Raw genomic sequence first — 12,704 nt, 5'->3', positions numbered from 1 at the left:
ATGGAGCTGAAGAGAGCCATGGATGGGTATGGGCTGGGCTTGGGAGGCAGGCCCCAACAAGACCTAGAGTCAAGGACGCTGCCCGAGAGTGGACATGGGTGGGCCAAACTTTAGTGCCCTAGTGCCCTAGTCCTAATCCAGTGACACAGAGCTCAGAAGACCTTACCTCCAGTCTGGAGGCTAGAGCACAAGTCCAGTTACACACTGGCCAAGCAGTGGAGGTGGTCAAGGGGCTCAGGGTGGAGGGGAGAAACAGGGGCTGTGGGGAGCTGCCATAGAAGAGGGTAAGGACAAAATCACAGAATAACAGGGGGCTTGAGGGTAGTGGGGCTCCAAACTAAAGAACAGAGGAACACTGGGCAGTACTAGAGACAAGACTTCAAATATGTTCAGTGGCAGCATTTGACTGGTTGGCCAGGTCTGTCCCCATGAGACCAGAATGTGGCTAGCCACAGTGGCCAGGCTAGGCCAGATTGGTGTGCTGGGTGTCCATCCTTCCTAAGAACCTGTTAGCAGCCTAGACATGGGGCATGGGTGAGCAGGCGAGCCGGGTACCAGGCTGTCCTGTGAGGACACAAAGCTCCACCCTCAGTCTTGCCACCGGACACTCACATGACCTGTGACTGGCTGCCTGCCCGCCCACCCACCCTGCTGCCAATCACAATGACTATCCTCCTGCCACACCTGCTCATGGCTGACAGAGGTCTCTATTCCCGGCCAGCCGCCTGCTTGGGTTATATTTAGGCCACAGGGGTGGTGCTGAGCTCCTGACGCCCTCTTGGGGCCCAGAGCAGGGGCAGCTGGACTGGGCTGACTGCCCAAGCTTGGCCTGGTGGCTCAAGAAGAGTGCTGAGGCCTGGTTACTGCCTTCACGGCTGGCCTCCCAGCGCCTCATACTCTGTTCCTTAGCTAGTGGACGAAGAGAGGCCTGAGCTCTGGCTGTATTACATGTGAGAAAGGCTGGAGCAGGGACTGGGCTCTAATTCACTCATGGAGCCTGGGCATGATGGCTGTGGAAAATTCAGGGGACCTAGCAAGACTGGGGAGCGAGGAGGTCCAGGCCAGGGAACAGGAGGACAGTCAGGAGCTGGGCAGACAGTACAACTGTTGTCTCCTGGAGCTCCCTGAACCCTTCCAGGGGGACCCTGAGCCCCAGGCCCTTCTCCAGGCTGTCTCATAGGATGCTGCTAGGCAGGAAGTGATCCTCACAAGCCACACCACCTCTGCTGGTGCACAGGGACACGCCGTGATATTTGGGCCTTAAATCTGACTCTCAGCCTGAGCCAGACCCCAGGTTTCCTGTCCCCATGCCAGCGTGGAGGAGCAGTGTGTCCCATCATCCTCACACTGGTAGATATGACTCTGAAGACTCCAGACCCGGGGACTTCTGTGAGACCTCTTCATCTTGCTATACAGCCCAGGCAGAGGGGATATGACTGGGTTCCTCGCTATCTGCCGTGCTCCTGCACGCATGCCCAGCTTCCAAATCATCTGCCACTGTATCAGTCACGGCTCTGTAGAGGAACAGAACTGATAGAATGAATATATGTTTATTCATATATATTCAATAAATAAATATACTGTTTATTAAATCAGCTTACTTCAAAATAGTAACAACAGCTGTTCCACACCTGAGAGGCTAGGTACCCCAGTAGAGGGAGCAGTGACTGTCACACTGGAGGGGGTCCACTCTTGGTTCAGGAGGCCAGGCACCTCAGCAGTCCTAGTCTGAGGCTGCTAACCTGGAAATTTCCAGAAGAGCTGCTGGTCCTCAGTCCTGAAAACACTGTTTCTGCCATCCGCAGAGGGAACAGCAGCAGCAATAGGGCAAATCCACTCTGGGAGAGATCGAGACACTGAGCAGAAGGTGGGGAAGCTTCCCTGGTCAGACAGCTATCAGAAGGCACCGCCCACACTGGGGAGGTGGGTCTTCCCACATCAACTAAAGCCAATCAGGACAGTTCTTCAGGTGGGGCTTCCTACTCGAATGATTTTTTTTTTTTTTTTGACAGGGTTTCTCTGTGTAGCCCTGGCTGGCCTGGAACTCACAGAGATCTGCCTGCCTCTGCCTCTGAAGTACTTCAATTAAAGGCCTGAGCTACCACACCCTGCTCAAATAATTCTAATTTGTGACAAGTTGTCATTAAAGCAGTCTGTCTCCTAGGGAGCCGCAGCTGAGTCTGGCCACCTAAGAAAGCAACATCTATCTGTACAGACTGTTCCCTCTCTGCCTTGAGCTCACAGGTCTGGTCAGGGACCACAATCCTGCTCAACTGTCAGTTCCAGCTTAGGAGGGGGGGCTGCTCAAAGCTCAAGTCCTCCCCGCTCTCTCCCCAGCTTCCTGCCCTGTTGACCCAGGATCTGAATGAATGTCTGGGTCCCAGCCTTAACTCTCCCCCTCATCGCAGGAAACACATCACTGGGGACTGTGGGACCACAGACCCTGCAGAAGGCATTGAGGGCAGGGCCAAGGGCTCTTGCCGGAAGTGGCCGCCCTACCCTCTGAGGTTCAGGAAGTAGGGGTCTCAGAAGCTTCCTCTGGGCCAGACTGCCTCGGTGGAGCTGGGCAGTGGAGGGTCAGAGGCCTGGCTGCAGCTGCCCCTTCCTCTCCAGCCAGTCGCCAGCTGGGTGGCCTGGGAAGTGGGGATGAGGGTGGGTCCCTTGGGCTCCCACAGGTGACCAGCCGTCAGAACCGGAAGACTGAGCCCAGCGTGATCAGAAAATGGGGAAAGGGCTGCCTGAGACGGGCTCTGGAGCATGTGCCCACCTCAGCCTGGGCCTGTGTGCTTCCTGCCGGATTGGTCTCAGTCTCAGTTTACCCATCTGTGCAGCAAGGTCTCCATCACTGTGCCGAGAGCCAGAGGGGCTGATCTGGAACTAGAAACTTTAGAGGCGGCTAGGTCAGGAGACATGTCAGCCCAGGCTCTTGTTGTACTCACATCAACACCTCCCCAGGACCCCCTTTCCAGGGTTCCCTCCCCAGAGTTCCCTCCCCAGGGTCCCCTCCCCAGGGTCCCCTTCCCAGGACTGAGCTCCACTTTTCCCTCTCTGGTGCCAAGCCCACCCCATAATCACAGCACCAAGAAACCTGCTTGGGCTATACTAGGGCTGGTCAGTGTGTGTGCTCACATGTGAAGCTGTGAGTGCAGGCAAAGGCCTATGGGAGACGTCAGCCCATGGGGCCAGGAGTGCCCTCGGGCAACACTGGGAGCTAGGCCTTAAGGACTACACTCTTAACTTGTCCCTCGCTTGCAGAAGGGGCCTTGAATAGAACACTTAGATCCCATTGGGATAGAGCCTCCAGGTTATCCACCCTGGAAGAGTCTCACAATGGGTGGAGCTGGCACCTCAGCCCATGCTCAGGCCTGTGTGTGTGAGCTCCCTGGCCTGGCCCACACATGACGAGTGGCTGTCCATCAGCACAGCCAGCCGCTTTGGCCATCCGTCAGCAGCCAGCAGTCACAGGAGGAGCAGCCTGTTTGTTTTGCCAGATCTGTGCCGCTCCCTGGGGCGGGGCCAAAGGAAATGCCATTTTCTGCCTGGGGTGCAGGGTGGACTGCAGGAGGGGGGCAGGCAGATATCAGGAGGGGTGGGAGCACCAGGGGCAGGGGCAAGGCCAGGCTGGGATATGGAAGGACCCCTGGCTAATCCAAGTTCCATGTAGATGCCCACAGTCTTACCCTGTTCTGTCCCTTCTAGAACCAGAATGAGTGACACCAACGTCTCCTGTTTCCCATGGTGGCTGTCTTCGTCCAGGTCACTCACCCCTGTTCCTGGCCACTGGCTAGGGCAGACTCAGGTGTCAGCTGCCACCAGTTGGGGGGGTGTTTCTGTATCTGAAATCCAAGATGCTTGATCCTAGCTGTCTACACTGGCATGGGGCTACTTTGGGGATGGGGACTGAGACAAAGACTAAATGTTTTGGAGAGGCGAGGCCTACCAGGAGATTTAGAAGGGCCTGGGCACTGATTGGGGGAATCCAACCTTAAAGTCCGGGAGAAGGATAAACGAAGCTACATTAAAAGAGATAACATATGCAGTGAAGGAGATGGTATCTGGTATCCAGGAAGCTAGGCTGTAGCCCCTGGGACGACGTCTGCATATCCACACTTGCTAATTCATCCAGCCACCATTTGTACTAAGTGAAGATTTGGCTGTACATGTGTCTGCATCTGAGGTGTATGGAGCCAGTGTTACTTAGTGTGCTGGGCTTCAGTGATCAAGACCAGGCTAGCCTCAAACTCAGAAATCCACCTGCCTCTGCCTCCCAAGTGCTAGGATTAAAGGCGTGCGCCACCACCTCCTGGCTTCTTTTTTTTTTTTTTTTTTTTTTTTTAAGTCAGCTCCTTTTCGAGGCTTATTTATTTTTGTTTTTTTTTGTGTGTAAGACTCTTTTCTTGCATATATATACACATACATACACACATACACACACACACACACACATATATATATATCATGTGTGTGCAGCGCCCAAGGAGACCAGAAAAGAATGTTGGATCCTCTGGAACTCGAGTTACAGACAATTAGATTGTGCCCTTTGGTGCTGAGAACCCAACAACTCTGGTCCTTTGCAAGAATAACAAGTTCTCTAACTGCTGAGCAGCTCTCCAGCCCTGTTTGTTCTTAAAATGGTTGTTGAACAATAGACTGGGGGTGGTGTGTGTGTGCATGCACAACATACACTGGCAGATGTGGCGGTTTGAGGTGTTTTGTTTTACGACAGGATCTTACTGTGTCTCCTGGTCTGATGTTGAGCTTCTGGGTCAAGTAATGTCTCCACTCAGGCCCCTGGGAAGCCAGGGCTACAGGCTCCATTTCTGTGTCCAACGTGGGATGTTCTATCTTCCTTCCTTCCTTCCTTCCTTCCTTCCTTCCTTCCTTCCTTCCTTCCTTCCTTTCTATTTTTCCATTGCAATGTTGAAAATTGTCCTTAGTCCCTCCATGTGATTATACTATACACTGCCAGTCCTGGGCTACCAAGGACAGTCTATGTACACTGAAAATGAGACCCAGAGTCCATGGCATCTTGGCAAGCATTGATGAGTCTCTGCTCCTGGGACAGATTCTGAAACTGGGACCAGAGTTGGACTAGTGTCCTCTAGCTGGTTCTGTTGCTAGGATGCAAAGCCATGAAGGGTTAGAGTCAGGATGATGCCTGTTCCCTTAGCCCCTATGACTCTGTGTCCTACTGCCCACAGGGAAGGGAGGCTTTCAGGAAGCATGCTTCTTCATTCAAATTTTTCAGAACATTCTTCTCTTCTGGGTCATGGACTGCTTTGATTGACATGAACGCAACCTTATGATAACTCTGCAGGTGTCTATCCTATTTCATCTCACCAAACTAAGAACCACTGTCAAAAGCATACAGGAAAGATGTCACGAAACTAGAGAATTCTGTACAAATAAGGAGCCCAGAGCAGAACACAGGGTACCTGCACTTCTCCATAGAGTGAGCAGAGCCCAAAGAACTCAACAGCAAAACCAAACTGCCATCCAACCCTTCCACTAATCCTCTGAAAGCCCCTTGGGAGGCTAAAGAGGAGTGGGAGTGTGGCTCAGTGTGTAGAGCATTTCACAAGCATGCATGAAGACCCAGGCACCATTTCAAGGGCTGCAATGGAATCAGGCATGGAGGGCACACCTAAAACTCAGCACATGGGAGGTGGGGACAAGGGGCATCAGAAGATCCAGGTTATCGCCCTTAGCTACATAGCAAGTTCCACAGCAGCCTGATGGATATGGAGAAAGGAGTCCTTTATATACTGATGACCAGAGTGAAAAGTAGTCTAGTTGGGTGTTGATGGTGCATGCTTTTAATCCCAGCATTTGGGAGGCAGAGTCAGACAGATCTCTGAGTTGCCTGCCAGCCTGGTCTGCATAGTGAGTTCCAGGACAGCCAGAACTACACAGAGAAACCCTGTCTAGGGGTGAAAAAAAAAAGTCTATCCATTAGGGAAAACGGTCTGAAGTTTCCTTAAAAATTAAGAATTAAACTCCCAGCCGGGCGGTGGTGGCGCACGCCTTTAATCCCAGCACTTGGGAGGCAGAGACAGGCGAATTTCTGAGTTCGAGGCCAGCCTGGTCTACAGAGTGAGTTCCAGGACAGCCAGGTTTACACAGAGAAACCCTGTCTCGAAAAACCAAAAAAAAAAAAAAAAGAATTAAACTCCCATTTAATTCAGCAGTCTCCAACCAAAGGAAATGAAAGAGGTACTGTCTGCACGCTCATGTGTATGACAGCACTGTCCATGATGGCCCAAACATGGCAACAACCTGAGTATCCACAAATGATGAATGTAAAAAGAAAATGCAGTAGTATACAACTCCGCCATTAAAAATATTGAGATCCAGACTGAGCTTGGTGGTGCTTGCCAGCACTTGGGATATGGAGACAAAACAGTCACTAGTTCATGGTCATTGCTGGCTACACAGGCAGCTCAAGGACAGCATACAGTATTTGAGACCCTGTCTCATAACACACTGGGCTGGCTGGAGAGACAGCTCAATCAGTTACCTGTTTGCTGTACAAACATGAAAATCTGAGTTCAGTCCTAACACTCAAAATTTTAAAAAGTGGGTGCTGGAGAAATGGAGACAGGAGAATCTTTGGAGCTCAGTGACCAGCCAACCTATCCCAATTGGCAAAGGTCCTGTGAGAGACCCTTTGCCAAAAACTAAGGTGGATGGCTCGTGAGGAACATGCCTGAGGTTGACCTCTGGCACTGACGTTCACACACATACACATGCATACATGGATGTGCACCTGTGAACACATGTAAACATACACACTCTTCTGTACACACACACACACACACACACACACACACATACACACACACACACACACACTAAAAAAGAAACATGATCTCCATTTGCCAGAGTAGAATGATAGGAAATGTCATATCAAGGGACAAGCCAGCACAGGAAGACAGAGTCTACATGTTGTCACTCACAATCTCATATTTTCTAGAGTAAATGCAGGTTGTCAGGACCCAGGGAGCTGAGGGGGAGCTGGGAGGGGGGGGCTGGAGAGATGCTGATCAGGACATGTGGTTACAGTCAGACAGGAGAGGGTAAAGAGACCTTCGGAGTAGCAAAGTACTTTGGGGGTAACTGTAGTTCATAAATCATATTCTTGAAGAATGCCAAAAGAGCAGATATTTAGGTGTCTTAGAAGCATTGTATAATTCTTCAAGGTCATGCCTTTGCTGTCTGCATCTGACAATTTCCACAGTGCACACATACACACCTCAGTGTGTTGTATTGCAGATGAGAATGTTGTATTGAATATAAGAAACACATACGATCTTACTGTTGATTTAAACAGTAAATAAGTTTGAACACTCTAGAAGTAAAAAAAAAAAAAATTAAACTCCAGCTGCTCAAAGCAGTTTTGAAAGCATGCCATTGCAAAAGTGCCCTGCGAGGTGGGTGTGACAGCCATCTGATCTGCCGTGCAGAGGTCCGGTGGGAGTGACATGAGCTACACTGAGGCCCTCTCCTATACTGATTTGAGGGTTCTGGAGCAAGAAGACCCATGGGCTGGTCCTGACTCTACTTGAGCAAAGGGTGACATACCTGCGGCCACAGGGCACACAGCCCCAGTTCCATCTCATAAAAATTGCTTTAACTGGCCTCAGGGGCCACTCGTCAAGACAACAGTTCTTTTTGCACACTCCTCAGATGTGAGCCAAGTCCCTAGCCTTGGTGTCTTGGGACCTTGAGCTAACCTGAAAGGAGAAGTGAGGCACTACTGGCAGATGCTGTCTGGGAAGAGCAGTCCTGAGAGTTCCAGAGCAGAAGGCTGTGAGAACAGAATTCAAGGCCCCTCAGCAGCAGCTCAGTCCCAAGATCTGCTCTTCTGACAGTGGTAACAGGTCAGAGAACCCAGAGGGGACATAAGGCCAGAGGCTTAGTCCACATGGGATCCAGGACCAAGACAAACACAGAAAGTCCACATGATGTCACCCAGCTCCTGCCTAGCCTGCTCCCTGCTGGTGTATTAAGGAGTGCTACCTCAGTTTCTCCAGGTGCCCCTTGACCTCTGGCTTCATTGGGCACCGTGGTTGTTCTCAAATGCCTCAGGGCCTGCTTGTTCCCAATGAAGCGTGAGACAGCCTGGCGCCCGCCCGCCCACACACTGTGGGGTGGCTTCTGGTCACTAGGTCCTGGCAGACACCATGGAGGGAGGGGCTGGAACATCTTCGGGCACCAATAAAGGCTCCTGTCCATCTGTCTGTCTTCCGAGGACAGCTGGTATAACTACACACAGAAGGATAGTGCCTCCATACTGCTGTGGCCCTCCTTCCCTACCATTTAGCCAGCTCTGTTCATCTCCTCTCAGCCTCAGTTTCCCCATCTCTGAAAGGATCCCCTGGGAAAAAGACAACCGACTAATTAGGACCTGCCCCTCCATCCTAATCCCAGTGTTGAGCTTGAGCGGTCCACGCCTGACCAGAGGCCCCTCCCCCTCTGTGGGTCGACCTCACACCACCTCAGAGCTTCAACAGTGTGATGGGGAACCACATGGGGTAGTGGCTTCTACCAAAGCAGAATGGACCCAGTCCCTAGCCTACCTTGAAGATCCCTGTGCATGGTTGCATGACAGGTCCTCCCAACTGAGAAAATCTTTGTTACAAAATGTGTGGTAGAGAAGGCAGAACCAGTTTAGTCCAGGAATGATCCAGGGTACTAGCACTGCCAGGGAGAAGGCACTGCAGAAGGATCTGGCCGGGACCCCTGGGCTGTCAGGCCAGTTCCCTGTTCCACAGCTGTCTCAGCTCCCATCTCCCCAACCCGCCCCAGGATTCCTATTTCACTGAAGAGATTAAGACCACCTGGCAAGAGCCCCCTCCCGATAGCCTGCCCTGGCCCCAGCCCCCCAGCTCTGCAGCCCCTCCCCCAATCCATCATTCCCACCCCCACATTCCCACAGAGTCTCTATACCTTGCTCTGCTCTGCTGTGGCCCCGACACCACTGCCACCTGATGGCTGCCTTGAGTCACCTCCACATGAAGCCAAGCCATCCCCACCATACAAGCCCCAGGCCATCCCCCACCATACAAGCCCCAGCCACTTACCAAGATATCAAGGGCAGCCACCAGTAGCTGTCCCTGTTGTGGATCCTGTTCACTGACTGCCCAGACTCCTTGCCATTCTCAGCTAATGGCTGAGGGGCAGGACTGGCTGGTGCTGCCCTGACTTGAGGTTCTGGGCTTGGGCCCAGCCCAGCCGGCCAGGAGCCTCAGCCAGCTCAGACTCAGCAGATGCAAGAAGAACCTTACTTAGCTCTGAGAACCACAGCACTGGGCTCCCCCATTTGTTTGTTTTTGAGAAGTTCCAAGCTAGCTCAACAAAGCCCCAGAGAAGGGATTTGTCAGGACCTGGGTGGGGCTGGGCCACGTTCTTGGACCTGGGAAATCCAGGCTTCATTGTGACCAATGGAAATTGAGCAGAGGGTGCCTAGCTGGACATTTCTGGGGTATACTCCTGGGGCTTTCTCTCTCCCAATCCCAAGCCAGACTTGAGCACTGTGATGCAAGCAATGGTTATCTCAGGGTGCTCAGGGACCAGCTGGGATGTAGGAAGGCCCGAGGGAGCTGAACGGTGGTGACATCAGCAGAGGAGGTGACTGAAGGCAGCATGAACTCATTCTGTTCTTTTTCCAGGGTTTCCAGCATTCTTCCCATTGTTTCCAGGTGACAACACAGAGAGAGGCCAGGGGCCCAGCACAGTACCTACCGTGGAAAGTAGTGCCATGTCACTCTCCTGACTCCTCTGCTCTAAAAGGACAAGATGATATGGCCACTGTCACAAGGAGCCCTCCTTCCCTTCAGGACAGCACTCCACGCCTTTCCCACATCTGTATGGGGTGGCACTAGCAGGGCTGGCAGGACCTGGCCAGCACACTTGTCCCCCACCAGGGAGTCTCCATATCTCTCACGCTGTAGCCAAGCCTCTGCTCCTGTCAGTCCATGGTGGCTGGGCTTCCCGAGGGCCTGTTACACAGGGACTCCCTGCATCTTGCCCTTCAGACTCCTCTGCTCTTTTATCCTCCCTGCTGTGTGACAGCAGCGTCCCTGTGCCTGTGACAGGCTGGACAGCTTAATCTCCAAGCTAATGGGAGCTTCCTGAGAAACATCAGACTAAATTTCTAGCCAAAGCCCAGGCCAGTGGGGAAGTCAGAGCCCTGGAGGCACAACAAAGGGCAGAGAGGACAGAGAGAGGCAAGAAACGTTCTTATGAGAAAAAGCTTCACCACAAATTAAAGAATTTCTCTAAGCAGTTCAGCTCGGTTGTTGCAATGAGTGTGAGGATATGCATTTACTGCCCACTTCACACACACACACAGATCCAAGTTTTCCTGGGCACGTGGAACAGACCTATAGTTCCAGCACTCAGGTGGAGGCAGGTATGAGAGGTCAAGGTCACCATGGCTTCACAGTGAGCCCCTGCCTCAAACAAAACCAAAGTGTTCTCTTTGGGGGGCTAGGAAGATGCTCAGTGTTTAAGAAGACTTGCTGCTCTTGCAGAGAGCCTGAGTTCAAATCCTAGAAACCACATGGTGGCTCACTACAGCCTGTAAGTACAGCTGCTGCAGGAGACTTGACCCACCCTTCTGACTTGCACAGGTACTGTACATATGCCCAACACAAAGACACATATTCATGTGTGTAAATAAACTAAATCTATTAAAAAATATTCTCTGTATGTTTATCTTACTTTATGTATCTATAAGAAAAACAACATCTGGAATGATCACCAGCATCCTAGGCCTTCAGAACTGACTTATTTACCAACACACCAGACCCAAGACTAGCAGCTTAGTATGCACAGTGCCTTCCAGGTAGATTCATTCAAAAGGGTCATTTTTACTGATATGTTCCCCTGGGATATTCTTCTAGTACGTAGTGTTCAGGACACTGACCTGGACAATAGGCCCTTTCCCCACAGCCCATCACCTGACTGTGTTATGTTTAGCAAACAGCAGATATGAATGAACTAATATAGTTAATTCTTCCTTTACTGAACAGCAGTGGGTTCTACAAGGACCTTGTCAATCAAAAGTCCACTTAAATTTCCAAAATGTGTGTCAACACCAGTGAAGACCAGTTACAGCAACCTATGTGGGTGGTAAGCCTGCATGTGTGACCCAATCTGTATGTGTGCACGCTGGGCAAGTGTCTGCATGTACAGTATGAATGTGTGTATGTACCTGTACTCATGTGTTCCTGTCCAGTTCTGTGCATGAAGACTGTTATCCCAATGGTGGTATACATTATGGTATGCTCACATGTGCAAGCATTCATCCCCATATATGTATTCGTGTTCAAATAAGTGCTCCTGTGTGTGTGGCAGTATGTGTATTGTTGGGTTGCCCTACAGACAAGAGGAATCTTGCAAGATTTTTGGCAAGGCCTTCTGGCCGCTCACCCTGAATCCCCACACCTCCTTAGAGCTATCTGGCTCCTTCTTTGGACAATGTGGTACCTCCTGCTGTGCCCAAAGAGGGAAGGGGAAAGAGGCTGTTTTCTTCAGCTGCCTGCTCCACAGGCCACCTCCTGCCACCCCCCTAGCCTGAACCTCAGCCCTCAGAGATCCTGTACCACACCTCTGCTTGACAGTACCTGGGGTAAGGGACTCATGTCTAGAAGATGGACAGCGAACTCCCCATGTGGCTGGCTCTTTCCGCTAGTGGGCAGCTAAGTCAACAGGCTCAGACCCTGGCTGTCCATCAGTCTGTCTGTTTGTTTGTTTGTTCTAGAGTTGTGGGGACTTCTAGCCTGCAGGGGTCCCTGATGACCTGGGAGGATAGTATTGCCCATCCAGCCTGACCATCCTTCTCCCTAGATCCTCAGTGGACATCTTCCTGGACACTTAGTCCAGAACACAACAGCCATACTGTTTGTATGGCAGGCAGTTGGGGGCAGGAGACCAACAGTGTGAGGCCAGCCTCTTAACTGAGGTGAGGGCCTTATCTTCACCATCTCATTTCCTCACCTACGACTGTATCTTCTGTCTCCATTTGACAGACTGCATTGATAGTAGTCATCAGTGCCCCAGGACCTAGACATTCCAGGAGCCACAATGGGTCAGCATTTGCCATGAGACAAGAGCCAGGTGGCTCTGGGGTTCAGGAAGAGTCTCAGGAAGATGGAGCCAGCAACAGCAAGTCAAGTAACTCAAACCACCAGGCCCTCAGAAAACTGCAGGCTGCACACAGAAAGCTGTCCCTCATTCTGGCCAAAAGCCTGCTCAGGGGCACCTAGCAAGGCCACCAGGATGGCTCTCTGAATCTCCTGATCCTCCTCTGGGACACCCGGCTGTAGGTGTAGTGTATTATCCATTTCCAGGAACCCTGCTTGCTGTAGTCTGCCATAGTCCACAATGCTGAGCCTTAGTTCTAGGAGGTCCCACATAAGGTAGGTCACATGAGGTGGCCTTGATGGAGTTCAGAGTAGGAAGGAACGAAGAGAGGAAAGGGCATGGACCAACAACAGGCGAACTTGAGTTAAGAAAGGGGTCAGCTGGGCTGTGGTGGTGCACTCTTTAATCCCAGCACTCTGGAAGCAGAGGCAGGAGGATCTTTGTATTGGAGGCCAGCCTGGTCTACAGATAGAGTTCCAGGACAATCAAGGGCTACATAGTGAGACCCTGTCTCAGAAAAGAAAAAGAAAAAGAAAAAGAAAAAGAAAAAGAAA

The sequence above is a fragment of the Grammomys surdaster genome, unplaced genomic scaffold, assembly GCF_004785775.1.
Source record: "Grammomys surdaster isolate TR1022 unplaced genomic scaffold, NIH_TR_1.0 202, whole genome shotgun sequence".
Lineage (NCBI taxonomy): Eukaryota > Metazoa > Chordata > Mammalia > Rodentia > Muridae > Grammomys > Grammomys surdaster.
This window is presented reverse-complemented; position numbering follows the sequence as displayed.